Genomic DNA, 25,073 nt, shown 5'->3' on the forward strand with positions numbered 1-25,073 from the left:
TGTATTTAATTAACAATGATCATGTTATTAATTTATCCATATCAGTACAGAGAGATCTAATTGATTTTTAATGGCTCCTTAGTATTCCAGAGCATTTACTTCACATAATTTATTTAATCATTACACTTCTGATGAATATTCAGGTTATTTATAATGCTTTCATTATAATTACCAAAGTTGCTACTATAAGAATCTCTGTACAAATATCTTGCTATAGTGTAAGGATATTTCTGTAAATTAGATTTCTACATATTCTTTTTTTTTTTTTTAATTTTGACAGTTCTTGTCAGCAAATTGTTCTTGCAATAAGCTGAAGAATCACAAACTCTCAAGGGTTGAGTTAGACTTCCCATTTCCACAACTGTTGTCCAATGCTGAAAACGCATACACTTTCTCTACTCCAAATCATACTATGGTATCTTGCTCTCGATTTTAACACCTCAGTGCACAAAAAAAAAAAAAAAGTTTGAAACATGAGTTTAAGGAAGTTTGTTTAAACCAAGATACATTAAACCCATAGGAGGATGTATGTGTTTTCTCAATTGATACATATTTGTTAGGGGTGAAGTGTTAGGAGAACAGAACATAGGAATATTCTGAGTCCATATATGGGTACAGAGTGAAAGAACAAAAGAGAGAAATTTTCTTTCATGAAATCCCATTCATTACTCAACTATTTTTAAAGACTGTATAAGTCCTGAAGAAGGGTCTCATGAGATGTTTTCCCATGAACAGAAAGAGCTCTTAAAAGAATAGTGGAACACAACAGAAAATCCAAATATAGAACCATCCTCATATAGTCACCTAATTTTTGACAAAGCAGGAAAGAATATACTCTGGGGACAAGAATCCCTATTCAATAAATGGTGCTGGGATAATTGGTTAGCCACTTGTAGAAGACTGAAACAGGACCCACAGCTTTCACCTCTCACAAAAATCAAATCACGGTGGATAACAGACTTAAACCTTAGGCGTGATACAATCAGAATTCTAGAAGAAAATGTAGGAAAGACTCTTACAGACATTGGCCTAGGCAAAGAATTTATGAAGAAGACCCCCAAGGCAATCACAGCAGCAACAAAAATTAATGAATGGGACATGATTAAATTAAAAAGCTTCTGCACAGCCAAAGAAACAGTCACGAGAATAAACAGACCACCTACAGAATGGGAAAAAATTTTTGCATACTACACATCAGATAAAGGACTGATAACACGAATCTATTTAGAACACAGGAAAATCAGCAAGAAAAAATCAAGTAACCCTATCAAAAAGTGGGCAAAGGACATGAATAGAAACTTCTCGAAAGAAGATATAAGAATGGCTAACAAACATATGAAAAAATGCTCAACATCCCTAATCATCAGAGAAATGCAAATCAAAACCACAATGAGATATCACTTAACCCCAGTGAGAATGGCCTTTATCAAAAAAACCCAAAACAACACATGTTGGCGTGGGTGTGGAGAGACAGGAACACTCATACACTGCTGTGGAACTGCAAACTAGTGCAACCCCTGTGAAAAGCATTATGGAAGTATCTTAAACAGATTCAAGTAGACCTGCCATTTGACCCAGCAATCCCATTACTGGGCATATACCCAAAGGAAAAAAGGTCATTCTTTAACAAAGACACATGTACCCGAATGTTTATAGCAGCACAATTCACAATAGCAAAGATGTGGAAGCAACCCAAATGCCCGTCAATACATGATTGGATTAGTAAGCTGTGGTATATGTATACCATGGAATATTACTCAGCTATAAGGAATGATGAAGATACGACATCTCTATGGTTCTCCTGAAGAGAATTGGAACCCATTATATTAAGTGAAGTATCCCAAGAATGGAAAAACAAGCATCACATGTACTCACCAGAAAATTGGTTCCCCTGATCATCACCTAAATACACATCTGGGAACGACACCAATTGGATGTCAGACTGAGGTGGGGGGCGGGGGAGGGGATGGGGGTATGCCTACAGAATGAGTGCATTGTGCACCATTTGGGGAGTGGTAACACTTGAAGGTGCTGACTCGGGAAGGGGGGGTGGGGATGGGAGGGATATATACCTACATGATGGGTGCAATGCGCACGACCTGGGGAACAGACACGTCTGGAGCTCTGGCTTGGGGGGAAAGGCGGAACAGGAGCAACGTATGTAACCTGAAATTCTGTATCCCCCATAACAAGATGAAATTAAAAAAAAAAAAAAAGAATTATTAAAAATTCTGTTTCTCTAGTTTACCTAAGAAGTAGATACCTGGCAAGGCTCCATCTCATCTTCATCTTTCTTATTTGAAGGCCATCCCTATATTAACTTACCTGAGGAAAAAAATGGTAGAAAAATAAATTTGCAATGCCTTAGGAAATACAGAATATTAGTCATTAATCAGCAGATTCAGTGAAACCCTAACAGACCAACCCATGTGTCTATTGACATTGTAATAATTCACTAAGTTGAGAAAACAGCAACATAATTAGTTTTGTAGAAACCTTTATGGAGAAAAATGTGTCCAATCTACTTCCAGAATCTGTAGGAACTTGTTATAAAAGAAGATTTCAAAAGAAAATTGTTGAACTTTAACCAATGGCCTAAGAGATACTCATGATTTTGTGAAATCTGTTAACCTTAAGATACTAGTTTAAAGGAAACATTGAGGAGGCGGGCAAGATGGTGGCATAGAACAGGCTGCACAATGCCATTCTTGTGGAGTGGATCAAAAGTGGAGAATAGATATATGCCTTTGGATCAATTGTCTGAGAGAAGGCACTGAGTATCAATGGAGAGGAGGTGGGAGTAAAATGCAGAAGAGAGATTTGGGGCAACCTGCTCAACAGGACTGGAGGTACTTGGGGAAGGCATCCACACATAGGGAAGCGACAGAGGAGAAAACTGGGCTCTATGCTTCCCCAAGGATATTGCAACTGGAGCAAGGGGAAGGCCCCTACTTGGCAGCAAGCCTTCAGACTGACAGAGGCATGCCTGGAGGCTGTACAGCTGCATTGTTCCAGAGAGAAGGCATAGCTGGCTTGGAAGCCCTAGATACTGCAGCTGGTGCCATTGTGGCATCCCAGCCCCAGAGTGCTTCTTCTGCCCAGAGGTCAGATCTGTAACTGCTGCCTCCCTTTCACCCCTCATGTGTGGAGAGAGAGCAAGGAGTCCCAGCACTTAGGGGTACCTCATGGGTGAGTGAAGTACAACCTCACCACCACCATCAGAGGGTATGCACAGGAGACCATGGACCTGGCACCCACTCCTGTGGCGAGGGTGGGGCTACACCTCCCATCCTGCAATGTCCCATGCAGGTCCCTCGTGAGCCATGCCTCATGTGGGCCCCACGTCATCTGCATGCCTGGCACTGCAGCCACCCTGGCCTGTGTGCATGTGTACGGTGGTCTATGGACCTGCTTCATCCTGTGCAAATGCTCTGCTCACCAGCCTGCTCCATCATGTGGGCCCAGTCCACCTTGTGAGTCAACTCCATTATGAGGGCCTCTACTATGCCATGCCCCATATGCACCCCCAACTCACCTGTGCACCTTGGGACCATGGCTGCCAAGGCCTGCATGCATATGCATCACACCTGGCAGACCTGTTTTGTTCTTTGCATGTACCCCGTCCTGTGCACTAGCTCTGCCTTGTGTGTGCATGTTGTACTATGGGCCAACCCTGATGCAGCAGCCCTTTGAAAACCATAGGGGAGATGCAAGAGATGCAGTGGGAAAGGCTAACAGAGCATCCACCCCTCTCACACCTTTTCAAGCTTCCAGAGTAGGGCTTAAGCACACCATCCAGAGACCCATTCTTGTCCTAACTGGGCAACAGAGGTTCCAGCAGAGGAGAACAGGTGTACCATATCTAATATTTGTTTTGAACTGAGAGAAGAGGACCCAGATGAGAAGGAACCAGCATAAAAACTCTAGCAGCATGAACAAAAGGGCTGTCTCTACACCCCCAAAGTATCATGATAACTCTTCATAATAAACGCCAACCAAAAGGACATTTTTGAAATGACAGATATGAAATTCAGATTATGAATGACAAGCAAGATGAATGGGATTGAGGAGATGGTAGAAAATAATCACAAAGAAAGAAAGAAACAAAGAAAATTCAGGACATTAATGAAAAATTTACCAAAGAGATAGATAACATAATAACAGATATTAAAGAAATGAAAGCATCTCTTAGGGAATATCAAAATACAACAGAAAGCTTTAACAACAGACTAGATCAAGCAGAAGAAAAGTTTACTACATTGAAGAAAAAGATTTCAAAATTAGTAAAAACTGTAGAAAAAAGAACAAAGAAGAATGCACAGTCACTGTAAGAAATACGAGATTATGAAAAGCAAGCTAATATAAGAATGATAGGTATCCCTGAGGGAGAAGAAGAAAAAGTAAAAATTATGGAAAACTTATTTGAGAGAATAGAAGAAAACTTCCCTGGTATCACCAGAGATTTACATATCTAGATACAAGATCATCACTGAACACCTGGAAGATTCATAGGAAATAGGACATTATCAGACACACGGTCATCAGCCTGGCCAAAGTGAAAATGAAGGAAAAAATCCTATAAGCTGTGACTAAAAAAGCAACAAGTTACTTCCAAATTAAAACCTATCCAAATAACAGCAGACCTCCAAGCAGCAACCTTTCAAGCCAGAAGAGATTAGGTTCTCATTATAAGTCTTCTTAAATAGACTATGTGCCAGCCAAGAATTTCACAGCCAGCCAAGAATTGCCAGCCAAATAAATTCCATAAATTTAATAGGAATAGAGTCTTTCCCAGACAAGCAAACACTAAGGAAACTTGTCACCACTAGAACAGCTATAAAAGAAATGCTTAAAAGTGCTCTGTTTATGAAAAAGAACAATTGATACCCACCATTGCCAAAACACTTAAAAGTTAAAACTCACAACTCTTATAAAAGAATAACAAAAAGGAGAAAACAAAGCAAGTAGGTATCATTCAACATAATGAACAGAATGCTATCTTATATATCAATACTAATATTGAAAATAAAAGGTCATAATTATCCACTTAAAAGATATAGTCTGGCTGTATGCATGAAAAAACATAACCCAAATATATGCTGTCTCCAAGAAACCCATCTAACTCACAAGGATTCTAATAGACTCAAGATAAAGGAATGAAAAATAAACATGTCATGTGAATGGAAACCAAAAGCAAGCAGGAATAAGTATTCTCATATCAGATAAAACAGCCAGGAAAGGACAAAGCCAAACAAGAAAATTACAGAGCAATATCCTTTATGAGCAGAGATGCAAAAATCCTAAACATATGACGAAGTGGGACTCATTTGAGCGATGCAACCATGTTTCAGCATACACTAAATAAGATATGTTATTCATCACATAAACAGAATTAAAAACTAAGATAATAACATCTCAACAAATTCAGAAAAAACATTCAATAAAACCCAGTACCCCTCATAATAAAAACCCTCTAAGAAGTAGGCATAGAATGAACACACCTCAAAATAAGAAAAAAATGTATAACAAACCAACAGCTAACATCATAGTGAATGTGGAAAAGTTGAAGCAGAAGAGAAAGCATTTCCCCTAAGAACTAGAATAAGACAATGATGCCCATTTTCAACACTTCTATTCAACATAGTTGTGAATGTCCTAGACAGAGCAACCAGGCAAGGGAAAGAAATAAAGGACATCCAAATCAGGAGAGGACCCAAAACTACCTTGTTTACCAAATATATGATCTTATATCTAGAAAACTCTAAAACTCCACCAAAAAACTCCTAGAATTCATATTCAGTAAAACCTAAGGATACAAAATTAATACACACAAATCAGTAGCACTTCTATCTACTAACAGTCAAACTGAGAATTAAATCAAAGACTCAATACAATTTACAGTAGCCACAGAAAAAATTAAGTATCTAGGAATATAGTTAACCGAAGAAGTGAAAGATCGCCACAAGGAGAACTACGAAACTGTGACTAAAGAAATCACAGATGACACAAACAAGCGGAAAAGCATTGCATGCCCATGGATTGGAAGAATCAACATTGTTAAAATGTCCATACTGACCAAAGTTATTTGCAAATTCAATGCAATTCGCATCAAAATTCCAACATCATTTTTCACAGATCTAGAAAAAATAATCCAAAACTTTATATGAAACCCCCAAAGACCCTGAATAGCCAAAGCTATTATAGCAAAAAGAAAAAGTCTGGAAGCATTATATTACCTGTGTGAGGGATCCTCTTTCTCAGATGAGACGGATAGAGGAAAGAGGAGAGAGGAAAGAGATTTCAAATATCAATCCCAAATTGCCTATACTAAGGATTTTGCTATCAGTTCATATATACAATGAATCTATACTTCTGAGCCCTGTTGTGGAAAAGTGAGCCAGAATGCATATAGTATTCCAATTGTAACCACTTATACCTTTATCATTGTATCAATATTTGGCATTTGGACATCTTTAATAAAGTAGCAATTACATATATCAAGGAGGTACAGCAAAAGAAAGAAAAATCAGAATTTTCCTCATTCCTTTATTTCCAAATATAAGGGAGCTCTATTAGTGTAATGAAAGAAAAAAAAAAACTCTAAATTTCAAGACTTAATTTAAGATCAAGCTACATTTCACAGGCAAAACTCTATGGAGCATGCTCTAGGGTGAGTAGCAACCAGAAATCTTTCATTTATTTATTCACTCATCCATTCTTGCATTAATTCGTTCAGAAAAGTTGAATTAAGTGGCAGCTACATTTCAAATACTGTTCTAGTTTTAGAGAACAGTGTTAAACAAAACACATAAGGTTTTTTTTTTTTTTTGTAGTTTATGTTCTAGTAGTAAAAGACAGTAAATAAAAGAGAAATATAAGATAGTGTAAGTGCTACCAAGGAAAAAACACCACAGAGAATAGGATGTTACAGAAGTGATTTTTAGATTGGAGTTTTTGGGAAAGGCTTGCTGTTATATCTGGCTGTTATATGCCACAAATTTCAAAATCAGTACACTTCTCTATTGAACGTTATTCTTAAAAAGTATCTTAATTACAACATTGAAATGTTATTTATTTTATTATATTGTGTTTAACAATGTTAGTTATTCCCTTAGGTGATTTTGAGTATTTTACTTAATAAGGCATTGAAATACATTGTACACCTGGGAAGAAATAATATTTGGGGTAATTACAACATGAAATGGGTATATTTGTCAGGGTTCTTTAGAGAAATAGAACCAATAACATATATATATGTATATATATATATATATAAGATGTTTATTATGGAAATTGGCTGACATGACTATGCAGTCTGAGAAGTCCCTTAAAGCTAGTGGTGTAATTCAGTTTCAGTACAAAGGTCTGAAAACAGAGAGGGCTGCAGGTATAAGTTCTAGAGTATGAAGGTCTGAGAACCAGAAACTCCAATGTCTGAGAAAAGAATTTGAATGTCTTAGCTCAAGAAGAGAGAGAGAAAATTTTATCCTTCTTCTGCCTTTCTTTTCTATTTGGGCTCTCAATGGATTGGATGATACCAGCTCATATTGGTGAGAGCAAATCTTTGTTCAGTCTACAGATTCAAATGTGAATAGCTAATCTCTCAGGAAACACCCTCTCAGACACACCCAGAAAGCATGTTTTACCAGCTATTTGGACATCCCTTAGCTTAGTCCAGTTGACATATAAAATTAATCATCACAATGAGTGATGTTTTGAAGCCTCATTACTGATAATATTGTTAGCTGGTAACAATAACTAAGTTGAAAATTGAAATAAAACAATCAATTGATTCAATACAAAAAAACTATTGCTGATTTAGTTTCTTTTTAAAAAATTTAATTGCACAGAAAATTTTCCTAGCTGATTATGCAATTTAGACAAAATTGTGATGCTGAATATGCATACAGACACAAGACAAAAATTTCTTTCAATAAGCTACATACTTTACTTGAAAAGTGCTAATTTTGTAAATTCACTATTTTTAGTAAAATAGTATTAACTGTGAGTCTTGAATATTTTACTTTAATTCAATTATGTATTTATTTAATTATTATAATATTTTGCTATATTCAATTATGAGATAGGAAAGGGAGAACCAGTGCTTTTTTATATGTGCCCACTCATTACATAAAAATATTGCAAGGGGAAATCTTGTTGGAAAATAACATCTTTATTTACAAAATTTAAAAAGTAAGTAACTTCTGCAGATTGAATTTAAAATGTCATGTTGTAATTATACTAATAGAGCTTGATAAAAGTTGTACTACGAACCATGATCATTTATTACTTAAATATGTAAATATTTCCACATTTGAAAATGGATTGAGCATGATAATAAAAAGCAATTTTTTTTTATTTTAGTGATAAACTCATAATTATCTCCAATCATTTTAGTGCCACATTTTTACATGTAGTCAAATTGTTTTATATTTTTCTAGAGTTGTCATTCCTACTTATCTGTAAAGGACTCTATAAAATGATAAAATCCACAATAGATATGCAGAATTTATTTATGACAGACTCTAGATCAACTCATGATAAAATCTAAAAATCCTAATTCTAAAATTGTTCCCTTATATCACAACCCAGTATGGCTGTTTAAGAATAAATCATTTTAAAGGCTCCCTGGTAGAACTGGATGTGGGGAAAGGGTGGGGATGAGCAGTTAAAAATTTTAACAGTTGGGGAGAAGCCTTAATGAGAATCCTGAACAAAAGCTTGTTTTGACTGCTAATACCCTTGACTGCCAAGGGATTTGCCGACTCCGTGATTTGGGCATGGACTTCTTTCATTTTTTGATGCCCTTTGACAAACCATGAATTCAATTTTAATTTCATTCACACCAATTACTGGTTTCCACAACCATAGAGAGTTCATAACAAATACTCACTTTTGCTGCCTAAATGCCAGAGAGTTAATGACAGCCTTTTTTGTCTTGGGAATATCTGTGTTGTATGGCCCAAAACCATTATTCCATGAAAAAATATGTCATTTTAAAACCTATGCTTCTATAGAAAACCCAGTTCATCGAGACAAATACAGAGTTTCTGGTGTGATGTCTCATAAATAGTATTCTATCAACAAAATACTCCAAAGAAAAAGACTACAGGGCCTCTTTAAGGTAAACCAAACTATTTGAATCAATTGTATTTATTAAAAAGATTAAAGAGATTTATTGACTAGTGAGTCTAAGCAAGAGAGACAAAATTAATAAGATTTATCTGATCAATGTTATTAATAAAAGAGAAAGAGACATTCACATACAGAGAAACCACTGTCCTAGTGGTATTCCTTTCATAAGAAATACATTTATTTGACATGCGTTATGTATGTATTTACATTGGGCTCCTTCTTTATATTCTTAGAGATAGTTGGAAAGAGAAAAAAATACATTGTATAAAATTTTTTTCCAAAAAAGTGTGTTTTTAAGTTGAATAGTTCCATCTTTCAATAAATATATATAATACTCAGACATAATTATACATATTTATACATATAATATATATAATATTTAGAAAGATTTATGAAAACAGGAAAAGTATAAAAGAGACATTTTATCCTTAAATATGCTTGGAGAGATGGTGAAGAGATAAATGTGCAAATAATATTACAGTTATATGTGCCAAGGAAGTGACATTCCTAGTTGGAATAATTTCCCTACTAAACCAAATAAAATACCTGATGTTGAGGAAAAGTATGTTTTTGAAAAACTGTGGTATAAACTAATCTTGCTGTCATTTTAGTCATTGTCAAAATGTATTGCCTTATCAACAGTCATAGGAATATAGCTGGTCACATTTTAAAAGTATGCTGCAAATACCCATGTTTCTTAAACAGTGCCAAGTTAGAAATGTTTTATTAGTCTAAAACAAACCATGAGCAATAGAAAAAAAAACCATAGAAGTAGTCAAGCAATTGGATTTATATCATATTTTTCCTAGTAGTTATAAGTGCACAATCATTTAGTTTAATTTCTCTGTATCTCAATTTGTGCATCCTTAAAGGGTACTATAATATTTCTGTTTTAATCTTCCCTAGTTTTGAGGTATATATTTATCATTTTCTGCTCTTGTCTTTAAGTATACACATTCAAATATTTCTTCATCTTTTCTTCAACTGTTTCTGATAATTTTCAGCATCCACTAAATGGATCATACTATACAGTAGTCTTCCCTGGGACACCAATCATGGAGTCTGGCTCTAAAAATTGCATTTGTGAGATAGAGCTCCTCTCTGACTTGAGGTTTGCCATCTCTAGGCGTATTATTTCTTTCAAACCCCTGTTATCTTGGCTGACTCCAACCTATTACTTCATCTTAGTGTGTGATTTTTAGTTCACTCTGACGTTGAATTAATACTTTATGGACCCCTAGCTTGGAGGACCGTCTGGATTTAGAATGCCTCTTCAATTTGCTGCACTGTTTCATTCATTTCCAGCCTTGGTTTATTTCATTATCTTGCTATATTCCATGTCATGGAGCAAAAGTAAATCTATTATCTTTGGTTTATATGACTAATAGGCTAATCCAAGGCAAGGGTAATATACATTCCTTGTTTGACAATCTTCTTACGGTTATCAATAGAAAATACAATGAACAAGTTTTATCTTTTACTAATGCTTACAACTGTGTTTGTTGAAGGTATTGAAACACATAAAGTACACAGAATACTTCCTTTCACACAGTAAGCATTTAATGAAGTTGCCTATTATTATTTTTTGTTAACATCATTACTATCATCCTCATCTTTGTCATCGTCAAGAGTATAAAGGAATTCCAGAAAGCGAGTGGCATCCAAATCATCCTTTCACAATATAGAGCTAAAAGCAAATGGCATTCTTAAGCTCTGATCATGACATTAACACCTAAATTCAAGCTACTATATTGCAATCGAACTGTGTCATTCAACTTCCTATTTAAAGCCTAGAAGCATCAACTAATTTAGGGAGAATCAGGTGATTAATCAAAGACATCTTGCTGTATGTAGTATTTTGTTTGGGATTCTAAAGCCTAGTTGGTGATTGTCCAATATATTATAATATGTCCTATATGATTACATCATAACAATTATGATTTCTCAGTTAAGAATCAACTTTTTAGTCTTTATGTGTTTTTTATTTATACCTCAAAAGTTATCCTAAAGAAAGCATCATCTCATTTTATAGAGTCACTGTGGCTGACTGAAATTGTCATAAATGTTCAAAATCAAACATCTAGACAATACATATTCTTCTGATTTTAAATCAAGGGCTCTTCCCACCACACAATGGAAGCATTTCATCAAGCTCTACTAGCAACCACAGAAAGGGAATTTGGGTGACCACTGTCTCAGATCATGATATCAAGTAAATTTCAGTTGTTCATAAAATTAATCTAGGTAGTTTTGACCAAAAATAAAACAAGACATATCCTAGGTTACAATAGAAAAACTAACTATTTTCAACTATGTTAAAAGTTTATGTTTTGCTGGTCGTGGTTGCTCATGCTTATAATCCTAGCAGTCTGGGAGGCTGAGGCAGGAGGATTGCTTGAGGTCAGGAGTTTGAGACCAGCCTGAGCAATAGCAAGACCTTGTCTCTACTAAATATAGAAAAATTAGCCGGGGGTTGTGGTGCACAACTCTAGTCCCAGCTACTCGGTAGGCTGAGGCAGGATGACTGCTTGAGCCCAGGAGTTTGATTGCTGTGAGCTAGGCTGACACCATGACACTCTTCTCAGGGCAACAGAGAGAGACTCTGTCTCCACAAAAAAAAAAAAAAAAAAAAAAAGTTTATGTTTAAGTATACATAAAATAATTTAAGTTCATTGAAGATATTTTAACTGTGTAGCCAATGTTCATTATTCTCTTCATCGTTAATAACAACACTTTGATTTTACTCATGGTAGCAATTTACCCTAATAATATATTCAATTTTTTTTCTAGCTTCTTTATCTGTTACAGTTAGTCAATGTGCCATAAATCAAAATGTTGGGGGACAAAATTTGTTGTCCCCCAACTAATCACCTGATTCTTCCTAAATTAGTAGATGCTTATTGGCCTTAAAGAGGAAGTTGACTGACACAGTTTGACTGCAATAGAGTAGCTTGAATTTATGTGCTAATGTCATGATCAGCCTTTTTACAGAGGGCTGACTTGATTGAGAAGAAAATACTTTCTCACTTACTCTGTTTCCGTCTTTCCTCTCCTTCCTGCCTAGAAGGTGCACATGCTGGCACCAGCAGCCTTATTGGGCACTGAAGAAGATTGAGTATGGAAGTAAAACGTTAAGGATTGTGATCCAAAATGACTGGTTAGTGTGCAGCTGATTAGCATGCAGCTGCCATACCAGTTCTTACCTCCTTGTCCTCAGACTGCCTTTATGTGGGAAAGACAAACTTCTATGTCTTATTTAGCCTGAAATGTGTGTCATTGGTATACACTGCTAAACCAAATCCCAATTGTTACTGCTGGCCAAATCACTCATAGCTTACATAAATAAAAAGGAAGAAAGTGAGAATTTGTATGTGTATAATGAAGAAAAAACTAGAAAGCTGCCAAGATGCCTATCAAAATGATATATATGCTATATGTTTCATATCATTTAATCTTTAAAACAATCATATAATTCAAGTTCTTTTATTATCTACATTTTATAGATGGGAAAATTATGTCCTAGTGGGGTGACATGACAGCTAATAAAGGGCAGAGATAGCCTTTAATCCTAGAGAGTCTTATTCCAAAACTATTTCCCTTAAGATAAAGTGATTTTAATTCAGGGTCTTATAAAGAAAGGATGTGAGATGAGTAAATGTTATGGATAGCCAAAATGGCAACCACTTAATAAAATGTTCCATATAATTAAAATACACCTGCTAGACGTGTCCATTTTACAGATTTGATGTACATATGTATTAAAATGTACATATATATTTAAAATTAAATAGAGAACTTTCATAAATTTAACTTTTGATCACTTAAGGATGAGTAGTGAAATGTGCACAGATTCTGTATAACAAAAATATAGCATTAATTGAACTTTACCTTATGTTCTTAGGCAAAACATATTGCATAAGTAATGATAAGGGTTACTAAGAGTACACATCTGACACACTCAAATTTGGTGGTTTTATTTAACTTGGTTAATACAAATAAGTATAGAAAATGATGCACTTGTAATGGAGTCTTTCTGTAAAAGACAACTCACTAAATAAAAATAAGCTTTTTTGAAAACCAAAACATTCTTTGCCCTGAAGAAAAATGTGTTCACTTGTATAAATATATCTTACTTCATGTGCATTAATAAGAATGGAAAGACACAAAGTATGATTCGTCTGGGAACAAGACTTGTTCATGTGGAGACAAGGCTTCTAAAGAAAATCTGTTATATTTTTATAGGGATCTCAAGAAGCTAAACTTGGTCATATCTCTGAACCCCAAAAAGGGGCAGATGGCTGCCCTACGTATACACCTTCACCTCAAGTATTCTCCCTAACTAATTATTAATGACGTGGGAGTTGGAAACTCACTATATTAAATAGGCAGTTATAATGTACTTAGTTGACCTAAGAAGTACTGGAGTTATGGAAGGTACTGGTTCTTCTTAAGCTATGCCCTTGCACTTCTCAAAAATATGTGGCTTTTACAAGTTTAGTGATCAATATATAATCAATTGGCAAGAGAAAAAAATTATCCCAGGTTAATTGTGACTTTTATTGAAGTAGACAGCAAAACTCTCCCCATCAGTTTGCAAAGTGACTTAGTAAATAGGCAAAAATCAATATGTAATATGGTTGTAAAGAATGATATTAGAAAATAAAACCCAAAGTGTGTAAGTATAATGTCTACTTTATATTTTATTTTTATTATACTTTCATTTACTAATTATGCTATTTAAACATGTTGATATGTGAATAACATAATTTGTAATTTTTTTAATAACTATAGGGAAGTGGAAAAAGTCATTGCATTCATTCTCTATTAGTCCTTTTTTTTTAATTTAACAAATGTTTGAATGCCTACTTTGATTCTCTATGAAATATTTAGATTTTATCTTAGGAGACTTAACATTTAGTGGAGGTGATAGCCTATAGGGAAAGGAAATCTTAGTAATAGTACAACATTAAATAAAATCTTAACAAAAATGATTACTAGACAGTGTATGCCCATGAAATTAATACCAAATTATTGTATCTTCAAAATTATGGAAATTTAGAGATCATTCTCTGCACTAATACAGGGTCAGGCTAGTGTTGTATGCAGGAACTAAATATTTAGGTCATTAAATATGAAATGTTTTATTTTAAATCAAAAGTGTAGTTTATTATAACTCTAGCAAGAAGCAGTACAATTAATCAAAGTATGTACCTAAACTATCGACAAGTTTTGGCATGTTAATGATAGCTTGTTCATGCCAGCAGCAAAGAAGCCTGGAATGAAAGTGGTGATGAAATCGGCAAAGGCGTTTTCCACAGCTTGTTGAGGATTGAATATTTTTCCTTGCAAAAAGTGGTCCAAAGCCTGGAAGAAATGGTAATCAATTGGTGCAAGGTTTGATGAATACAATGGATAACAAAGAGTTTACAAGTCCAGCTTCTGTAGTTTGAGCGGCATTGTTTGTGCTACATGTGTTTGAATGTTGTCTTGCAAGAGATTGGGCTGTCTCTATTAACCAAATTCTGCTGCTTAAGTGCAAACATTCTCATCATTTTGTCCAGTTGGTTGCAGTAGACATCCTCTATAATCAATTGACCAGGTTTCGTGAAGCTGTAGTGGATAATACCAGCACTGGACCACCAAGCAGACACCATTAGCTTTTTTTTTTTTTTTTTTTTTTGATGAATATTCAGTGTTGAATTGTGTTTTGGCACTTCATCTTTACCCAACCACTGTGCTGAATGCTTGCAATTGTCAAAAAGAATACATTTGTCATCACTCATAACAATAAGGTGTAGAAATGGTTTGCCTTTATGTCATGACAGCAAAGAAAGGCAAACTTCGAGACGATTTCTCTTCTGATGCTGATTTAATTCATGCAGAACCCATCTGTCCAGCTTCTTTACCTTGCCTATTTGTTTCAAATGGTCCAATACTGTTGGAATAGTAATGTCAAACCTTGCTGCTAATTCACACATAGGTTGAGATATATTCTCTTCCATTACAGCATTCAGCTCATCATTATCCACCTTGCTCTCAGGTCACTCACATGGCTCATTTTCAAGATTAAACTCACCAGAATAGAACTTCTCAAACCATCAACATACTGTGTGTTCATTAGCCACATCCTTCCCAAACACTTTGTTGATACCTTGAGCTGTCTGTGCTGCATTGTTTCCACAACAGAACTCAGTTGAATATAACTCGAAATTTTTACTTATGGTTTCACAAAAAATTGCTCTAAAAAATATATGATAGGTAATGACAAGCCAAAGTGTGCGTTTGAAAGACTGAGGATCTATCTGCACAATAAAAATTAAAAAAGAAGTGTCAAAGTGAAATATCAGAGATATCAACTGTCAATCTTAATACTTAAGGAAAGCATATATTTCATACTTAATAACCTATATCTCCAAGTTGTTAATCAAGTTTAAAAGATATTAAATGTAACTATTAATGAGAAAATGAAGATTAAAAGGTGCACTTGGGCAGTGTATGGTTAAAATTGGAGCATTGAGCTCCTCTTGTCAAAATGATAGAACAATGCATTTTGTAAATAAGGAGAAAATCATGAATGCATGCCAAACTGAAAATAAAGCTTCCATCTAGATGTCAGAATCTTTAAGAACTCTGAATTTCATATGGCTAACATAGAGTAATATGAAAACAGAAAACATTTTCCCAAGAGCAATTATTTATCAGAAAAATCATAAAAATTTAGTAATATAGATCCTGTATCCAGAGAGGGGAAAATGTTGAAAACAATAGAAATGGAAATAATTTCTCCAGCTGAAGAGCAGAGTCAAAGTTTCTGATACTATCTACCTAGAAAGTAAGGCTATAATTTCTGGTAAAATATAGGATACAAAATATGTAGAAAAACTTCTTCAGTTACTGGCCTTTTAAAAATGTTAGAAAAATATATATAGAATACCTTTTAATGTATGACTGTACTGAGGAGGAGAGAAATAAAAGTATTCCTTGGAGATGGAAAACTTCAAATTAATAATGTAAATAATTATATATACATACACACACACACATATATACACACACACATATATTTTCTGACGGGAAACATAAGATCTCGGGATCACAGAATATACCTTTACTTACTAACAGAGCATCTTGGAAGTGCAAGTTCCCTACACCTGAATTCCCCAAGGGGTGACACAGTGAAGATCAAATATGCCTGCATGTGTAACAGGATTTGTATCATAGTAGAGGAAATCTAAAATTTTGAGACTGAGAGTTTATATATAGTGACTGGTACATCTGACCCTCCTCCCAGCGGAGCTGAGACAGACAGAGAGAGAGAGAGAGAGAGAGACAGAGAGAACTTTATTTTTTATTGTAAACAAATCCTCTCTGCTATAGATCAGGAATTGCTCCGTGTATCCTCTTTCTCTCCTTTGTAAATAAGAGCATATTGTGGTTAATAGTTGTCTGTTCATCCTCATATGTTAAATATGTGAAGGACAGATAACTTGTCTTTTACTTCGTAGTACTCTAAGGACATCTGGACCTGATGTCAGTCTCAACATAATGGACTTAGAATATTTTGTGGGAATAAATGGATGAAAAATTTAAGAGTCTTTTTTATGTTACTAAATGTATTTTTTATGCATAAGGAACATGGATATTAGTGCATAATATAATGGACTCTGATAGATTGGATCATTATTTAGCAATTATTCTCTTTTCATATCTCACATCTATGAAAGGAAATCTTTCTTTTCTTTTGATATAAGGCTTGGCATGTGACTTTCTTTGGCCATAGGCTGCCAGAAATTGTGTGAACTGAGGCTTGAAATGTGTTTTAACAGTTGGATTTGGCTCTGTGGACTTCTGCCGTTGCCATGAAGAAACATATCCTTGCATCCCAACTGGCTTCAAAAGGAAGAGAGACACACAGAACAGTCTGGACTCATTCCACACTTTGTAGTCAAGCCAAGCTGCGTACAGCACAGATATTTCAAATATTAGGTGTTTCACAGAGGTACAAGCAGAAAAATAAATGATTATCAGTTTCTGTCATTGAGTTTTGTTATTCAGTATTATGTGGATAAGTCTGGCTGCCATAACTACTGTGTATCATAATATAATACGCAGTAAGTGAACTATGATGATATTCTCCAGAATATCACACTGGTCCACTATATTGATGGCATCAAGTTAATGAGACTTGATAAACAGCAGTGCATGCTTATCATATGATGGAAGATAAATGTAAGATATTTAGAAACCAACCTCATTGATGAAGTTATTAAAGGGGCGATGATCTGGAACATGCTTCTAAAGGAATATCTTTAGAAGATATTCCTTCTAAAGAAAAAGATAAAGTATTGTATATTGTGATATCATATCTACCACTAAGAGAAAAGCAGATTTTTTTTTTAATTCATAAAGGAGAATATACAGCAATTGATAATATTACTGTAACCAATTTATCAGTTTACTTAAGAGGGTACCAGTTTTAAGTATGGCCCAAAGCAAACAAAATGTCTGTAATTAGACATGGTAGGTCAAATGGAGCTAGAGGACCTTTCAAGACAAAGGAATTTTTTCCATACTAAACACTTAGTTTGATATATTTCTTCAATAGATATATAGATTTATTATTTATTTATTTTTTGACATGTAGATTTAAATATAATTTAATTAGTTATTAATGTTTAAAAGAAAATTTTACATACAAATTTAGATTATAGTTTTTCAAAATCTGGCATACTGAGAATTGTCATTTAGTTCTATTTTTCCACATGATTACAATAGGGTGTATTTGAATAATGACCAACTCTCCATTACATGGCATTTACTCTTTAGTTTCCTACAGTCCATGTATACCCTGTTTATTTATCTTATTTAATCCTAACTGTCTTAGTTGGGTTCTCTGTTACTTAAATCCTGAGAGTGGAATTGATGCAAATAGTATATTGGAAAGTACAGTTAATGTTAGTAGGAAAGTAGTGAAAGTGATATATAGAATAGAAGGAAGATAATAAAGTTATTATTTGAAAATGGAGTACTGCCACAGTGGATGACTAGAGAACAATTCCACTAGAAAGAGCTGGGGAGTGGTGTGTTAACACACTTCAGAAATATCCTTTCTGTGGGATGAGAGAATTGGAGTAACTATACAACTGTGGAGGTTAATTGATTGTGGAATTGTCTTGGTTCTTTTTCTGTTGCTATAACAAAACACCTGAGACTGGGTAATTTAGAATGAATAGAAATTTGTTTAGCTCATGGTACTGGAGGCTGGGAAGTCCAAGAGCATGGCACTAGCATCTGGCTAGAGTCATCCTATGGTAGAAGGATCATGCTAGACAGAGAGAAAATCAGTCCAAACATCCTTTTTATCAGGAACCTACTCCTGCGATAACTAACCCACTCCCATGATAACAGCACTAATTCATTCATGAGGGCAGAGCCCACCCACATTTTGAAACTGTGACAATGGGGATTAAGTCTTTAACATATGAACTTTAGGGGGATGTATTCCAACCATAGCAAGAATTTTTCTGGGGTAAAGTTCATTCTTTGGTATGCTTGACTTGTCACATGTGTACTTGGTAGGGAAGAATGGCTTTCCCCACTAATGGAGAAAAAAAATTGTCATGTACAGAGATGTCAGTATTGGCAGCTGAAAATCAACTAGAACATCAGGAAAGATCTAACAAATAATGATGTCACATTTTAGGCTTGTTTTGTCCTTACTCAATACCATTTGAAGCCTATGTCAGAGCCACCTTGAAAATTTCTTTTTTTTTTTCCAGCATATTATGGGGGTACAAATGTTTAGGTTACATATATTGCCTTTGCCCCACCCAAGTCAGAGCTTCAAGCGTGTCCATCCCCCAGACAGTGTTAACCGCACCCATTAGGTGTGAATACACCCATCCCTTCCTCCCCACTTCCCCCTGCCCAACACCCGATGAATATTACTACTATATGTACACATAAGTGTTCATCAGTTTATTTACATATATAAGCTTAACTCAAAGGAAGATTCCCAAAGAAGTATGAAATAGTATTTTTCTTCCCTCCAGTACTGTGAAAAGAAAGCACAAAGATTTTGTTATTGTTGTTTTCAAAAGTTAGAGAATGGTATACAAGGATGCAGCCACATAAGTTTAGAAAAAGAAAAGCCATGTATGCTATCTTGAGGTGATGTATCAAAGATCTGTTTATATAAATCATATGATAAATTATGATATTTGGTGTATATTAAGTAGGCATATTTTTGAGATAAATATAACTCAAGTTAGGAGACTCTATGAAACTGAAGAAAAAAGGAAAAGTTAGTTTGACATATATAATATCTTAAAAAAATGGTTAGTAAAAGTCACCATTTGGGACATATGTACTTTGATGCAGTCATAAGGTCTTTTTCTAGATCAAACAGGCAGACAGCAACACATAGAAGATGTGAGTCTATTTTGCACTATACCTGTATTGGACCCTAAAGCATAATTTCACATAATGGCTGTCTGAGTTATATCTCTGGATACTCACAACCTGACATTACACTTCTCACATCCCAGATCTTTCACAGGGCATGTTGTGGAAATATATTTGAGTGAAATGATCCTTAGAATTCATAGTCAATTTACTTTCACTGGCCAGAGTAGATTTTATTCCAATTTCAATAAAAGGGTAACAGGACTAATGCTCTAATATTCAACCATATTAAAAGATTTTGTTGCACTGTATGTTAATTCATAATAGAAAATGACTCTCTTTTTTAAAGTTTAAAGTTATAAGAAATTAACTAGAATGGAGAAAAAGGAAAAAATAAAACAAAGTAATCACAAGAAAAACTGTGATAGGCACTTTATAAGCTGTCTAAAAACAATTAGTAAGATTGTATATTTCTATTTAACCACATGGAATAAGAATATTATTAACTATTATCCACTCATTCTAACCAGTACAGGAGCCCTGACCAGTAGTGGTGACATTCATAATGTCACCAGGGTAATATGGTTTTAAAGAGAGATCATTCTTACTTAGAAAATTCTGTGGGCTTTATCAGTTTGGGCACACACACCATTTCATGGGAGTAAGAAATGTGCCTTAAACTTACTCCTGAGGACTAATTTTCCATGAAATGTACTGCCTACAACTTTCATTATACATGGCAACAATATTCCCTTATTCCCTTCCAGTTTTGCTAATGTTCAATATTATTAATATACTAACACACATCCCATTACACAAAAGTAGTGAATGATATCTAAAGAGGAATTAAGAGAAAAACCTATGATATTTAGCTTCAGTGACCTCATCTGGTGATTTTCTCCTCTTTTGTGTGTTTGTTTGCCATGATAAGTAATACCTGTCAGAGAGAAATTGGAAACATTCCAGCTAGATTAGGAAAATTCTGGCATATTAGTAGTAGAAATTCAGATCACATTTAATATTTAACCTTTTTGTATACAGCAATACTTACTAAAGTTAAGATGAATGAGATGATTAAATAGATGCAGCATATAACAAACAATGAATGTTAAAGATGTCTGATTATTATAGTAGATTAATAATCATACCATTGAAAGTTCAGACCATTTTAAAAAGATTTGGCTCACTTATTAGCTAGTATTAAAAATGAGATACTAAGAACAATCCAGTTAGATTTAATATTTTTAAAAGACCTTTACAACGAGCATTACTTGTCTTTATAAAAGACTCATTTTTACAGCATTCATGACACATAAGCCAATTATTCATTCTGAAACATGAAAACTACCCAGTTAAGAAGGATTGGTGACAGGCTTTTCTTCCTCCTCCAGTTATGACTCATCTCTGGCTCTAATCACGACTCTCTCCCTCTCTTTGTTCCTAATGGGTAATAAAATGAATTTGGAAACAACAAGATCATGGTCAATGTGAATGTATTGTTTGGGGAAAAAAGATTAAATGCCTAATTCTACAGACTTTAGGAACATATATTTGCTGAATATAGCATATCTAACAAAAGTTTCAAGATTATTAACTAATCTGCAGAGAGAAAGGTTATTTTGGGATATATGAAGTATTATTCCTGGATTACTCTCTGTGCTTGAAATGAGGATATCATAACAGACAGTTAATATTAACTTCTGAAGGGAGAACAGCTTTGATATTTATTCTCACTCATTGGTTGGATAAGGAAGACAAATTCTAGACAAGCTTATTTGCTCCCCATAGTGCCTGTAAGATCAAGGATGTCTGGGACTCCATAAGACATCCTTGATCTCACACTGACACAGAAAATGACATGAATTCACAAATGTAGGCTGAAGTATGTAGCCATGTATTATACATTTATCATGTTCTTGACTGGACAGAATTCAACACCCTGTCTAGAATGCCAAGATAGTGGGAAGGAGGATCCAAACTCTACAGTGGCTAAACTGCAGTTAGATATTCTACCAAGATTATGTGACTTAATTGGAAATTCAAACGCAAATGATTCTACTTAACTATTTGAGTCACCGGGAAGAATCAAAAAAGGTGCAAAACTAAGTTCTAGAATGTCTAAAAGGACTGTAGCCATTGTGAGACCATATCATGGCACAGTAAGTATCTGCTGTTGATTGCGCCAGAAACAGTGCCTCAAGATTGCCATTCTCATGGGGAGAATTTGAGCAAATCTTGTATCATTCTCTCATACTCTAAAAAATTTCTCCTGTCTTCCTTTTGCAGTCAATAAATAAATCTCTTGTTGCGTTTAATTGACAGTATCCATTTTTTCACAACAAAGAACACTAGAAATTTGTGTACCAGGGGAGTTTAAAGCCAATGGAATTTCAGAGAAATAGATGAAATCTAGAATTGGTTACATGACTTACGTGGAACTGAAAGAGGTAAAAACTAAACTTACAATAAAGAAAGGCAAACTAGCAAACCATGCATATCAGAAAGAAATTATAAGTTAAATTACTGTCTCTACACTACTGAAATGAAAAGCCCCTAAATGTCAGTATCTTAAGGGACAAGAAGTTTATGTTCTAGATTAGTATGAATGACGTGTGTAATTCCAAAACTTATACTACTTCTAATATCACTGAGTAAAGAAACAGAATAAAAAGACTAAAAGCCTATTTTCTTGACTTGAGGCATAGAATAGAAACATTCTAGGATATGAACAAATATTTTCTATCTTTATGGCCTCATCACTTGAATCCAAATTTCAAATACTTAGAGTCTGCAGTTTGATAAATTTCTGGTCTTCATCAGGAAGTTTTTTATGTGAAAGTTTGGTCATTGTTCTAGAATAAATAACAACTGAAGAATTTAAATGGGAATGTAAAAAGGCAGTCATATATGATCACATCAAATCCACAGTTCTCAAAAGCTTTCTTTGTCAGAAAAGCATCCTATCTTCAATTTCTTATTGAAATGATTCCTTGCTTTGCATGAAGACTCTCTTATTCTTTTATCTGAACATTACCTCGAAAAAGGAAATAAGTTATTTTCTTGCCTTCTCTTCATCACATCACATTGTTTCCAGACCCCTAAAATCAGATCCCATTGTGTTCTAAGTAAATAATTGTAAATTAGAATCTGAAAGGGAAAAAAATCTATATTGAAAAGTTGGAAAGACTCATATTTTATAAACATAAATAGCTATAGAATATATTGTATAAATGGATTTAAACCAGTTAGATAAAGGAGAAAAAAGCCCAGTCTTAAATTAACTAAATTTAATTTAAAATAAAGTAAAATATTGGTGAACTTATCAGAAATTTTGGCTTCTGTGTACTAATATTAATTCTGAGGACCTGAAATGCCAATGTGATCCATTGGTGTTCATAGAAGGATTAGGTAATAAATAACTTGAGTCTGTCTTATGGTAGAATCAGCAATACCCAGGACCTACTTTGTGATTATATACTGAGTATATCATTGGAAAAATTATTTTTATAAACTGGAAAAATCCCTACTTTAGCATGTGGTAATATTAACTGTTAAAATATTAATGAGATTTGATAAATGCAGCAGCAGACCAAGTGACAGAAAAGTCTGGACTGATATTACTGTTTCAACATAACTTCCCTATGGAAAGTATAGACCTTCAAATCACTATTTGACCTTGACAACTCTAGACCAATCTAGAGCAGCACCACAATTCACCTCCCCTCTGCCTCTCATGTACCCTATGTTTTCTTGATCTGCTTAATATTTTCCAAAGGCCACCTGCATTCATTCTGCCTCTGCTTCTAGGTAACATTAGTAAATAACATAGTTTCAAGAAGTAAAAATTTTTCTTCATAAACTTTCATGAAAATATTTTAATATTTAAACAGCCAATATTATCACAATTTCATGCTAGCTAATAACAGACCTGGAAAAGGAATACATGAAATAATTTGTGAAGTTTGGTTCAGGAAAGATACATTTGGCCTTGTGATTGCCCATCAAATGTCACTCCCCATTAATAGGCTGGGCTAATAATTAGGTGTGCAAAATGACTTCTTTGGGGGATATAATTTACCTTCTCATCTAATTCACTTTTTTTATCCAGCTATACTAATAGATTTATGAGAAATGTGGCCATAGTCAAAGGAATGGAAATTATAACCTGTTTTAATAACAGGAGATTCCCATTTGCAAGACTGACCTGGCTACAGCCATAGTGTGTGCTCAACTACCATTAGTAACAAACAAAGAGCAAACCAAACTGAAGTCAAGAAGAAGGAATGTAATAATAAAGTTTAGAATGGAAATTAGTGAAATAGAAAACAGAATATGTGAAAATTTTTCCCATTCTGTAGGTTGTCTGTTTACTCTCGTGACGGTTTCTTTGGCTGTGCAGAAGCTTTTTAATTTGATCAGGTCCCATTTATTTATTTTTGTTGTTGCTGTGATTGTCTTAGGGGTCTTCTTCATAAATTCTTTGCCTAGGCCAGTGTCTGTAAGAGTCTTTCCTACATTTTCTTCTAGAATTCTAATAGTTTCCGACCTAAGGTTTAAGTCTGTTATCCACCATGATTTGATTTTTGTGAGAGGTGAAAGCTGTGTATCCTGTTTTAGTCTTCTACATATGGCTATCCAGTTTTCCCAGCACCATTTATTAAATAAGAAATCTTTTCCTCAGAGTATGTTTTTGTCTGCTTTGTCAAAGATCAGATAAAGGACTGATAATAAGAATCTATTTAGAACTCAGGAAAATCAGTAAGAAAAAATCGAACAACCCTATCAAAAAGTGGGCAAAGGACATGAATAGAAATTTTTCAAAAGAAGATATAAAAATGACTAACAAACATATGAAAAAATGTTCAACATCTCTAATCATCAGGGAAATGCAAATCAAAACCACAATGAGATATCACTTAACTCCAGTGAGAATGGCCTTTATCGAAAAGTCCCAAAACAATACATGTTGGCGTGGATGCGGAGAGACAAGTACACTCATACACTGCTGGTGGGACTGTAAACTAGTGAAACTCCTGTGGAAAGCAATGTGGAGATACCTTAAACAGATTCAAGTAGACCTACCATTCGATCCAGGAATCTCATTATTGGGCATCTACCCAGAAGAACAAAAGTCATTCTATAAAAAAGACACCTGCACCCGAATGTTTATAGCAGCACAATTCACAATCGCAAAGATGTGGAAACAACCCAAATGCCCAACAATTCATGAATGGATTAGCAAAATGTGGTATATGTATACCGTGGAATATTACTCAGCTATTAGAAATAATGGCGATATGGCATCTCTTTGGTTCTCCTGGAGAGAGTTGGAACCCATTCTATTAAGTGAAGTATCCCAAGAATGGAAAAATAAGCACCACATGTACTCACCAGCAAACTGGTTTCCCTGAGTGCACATTTCGGAATAACACCAATTGAGTATCGGACAGAGGTGAGGGCTGGGGGGAAGGGATGGGTGTATACCTACATGATGAGTGCGATGTGCACTGCCTGGGGAATGGACAGACTTGAAG

Source organism: Eulemur rufifrons, chromosome 17, assembly GCF_041146395.1.
Source record: "Eulemur rufifrons isolate Redbay chromosome 17, OSU_ERuf_1, whole genome shotgun sequence".
NCBI lineage: Eukaryota > Metazoa > Chordata > Mammalia > Primates > Lemuridae > Eulemur > Eulemur rufifrons.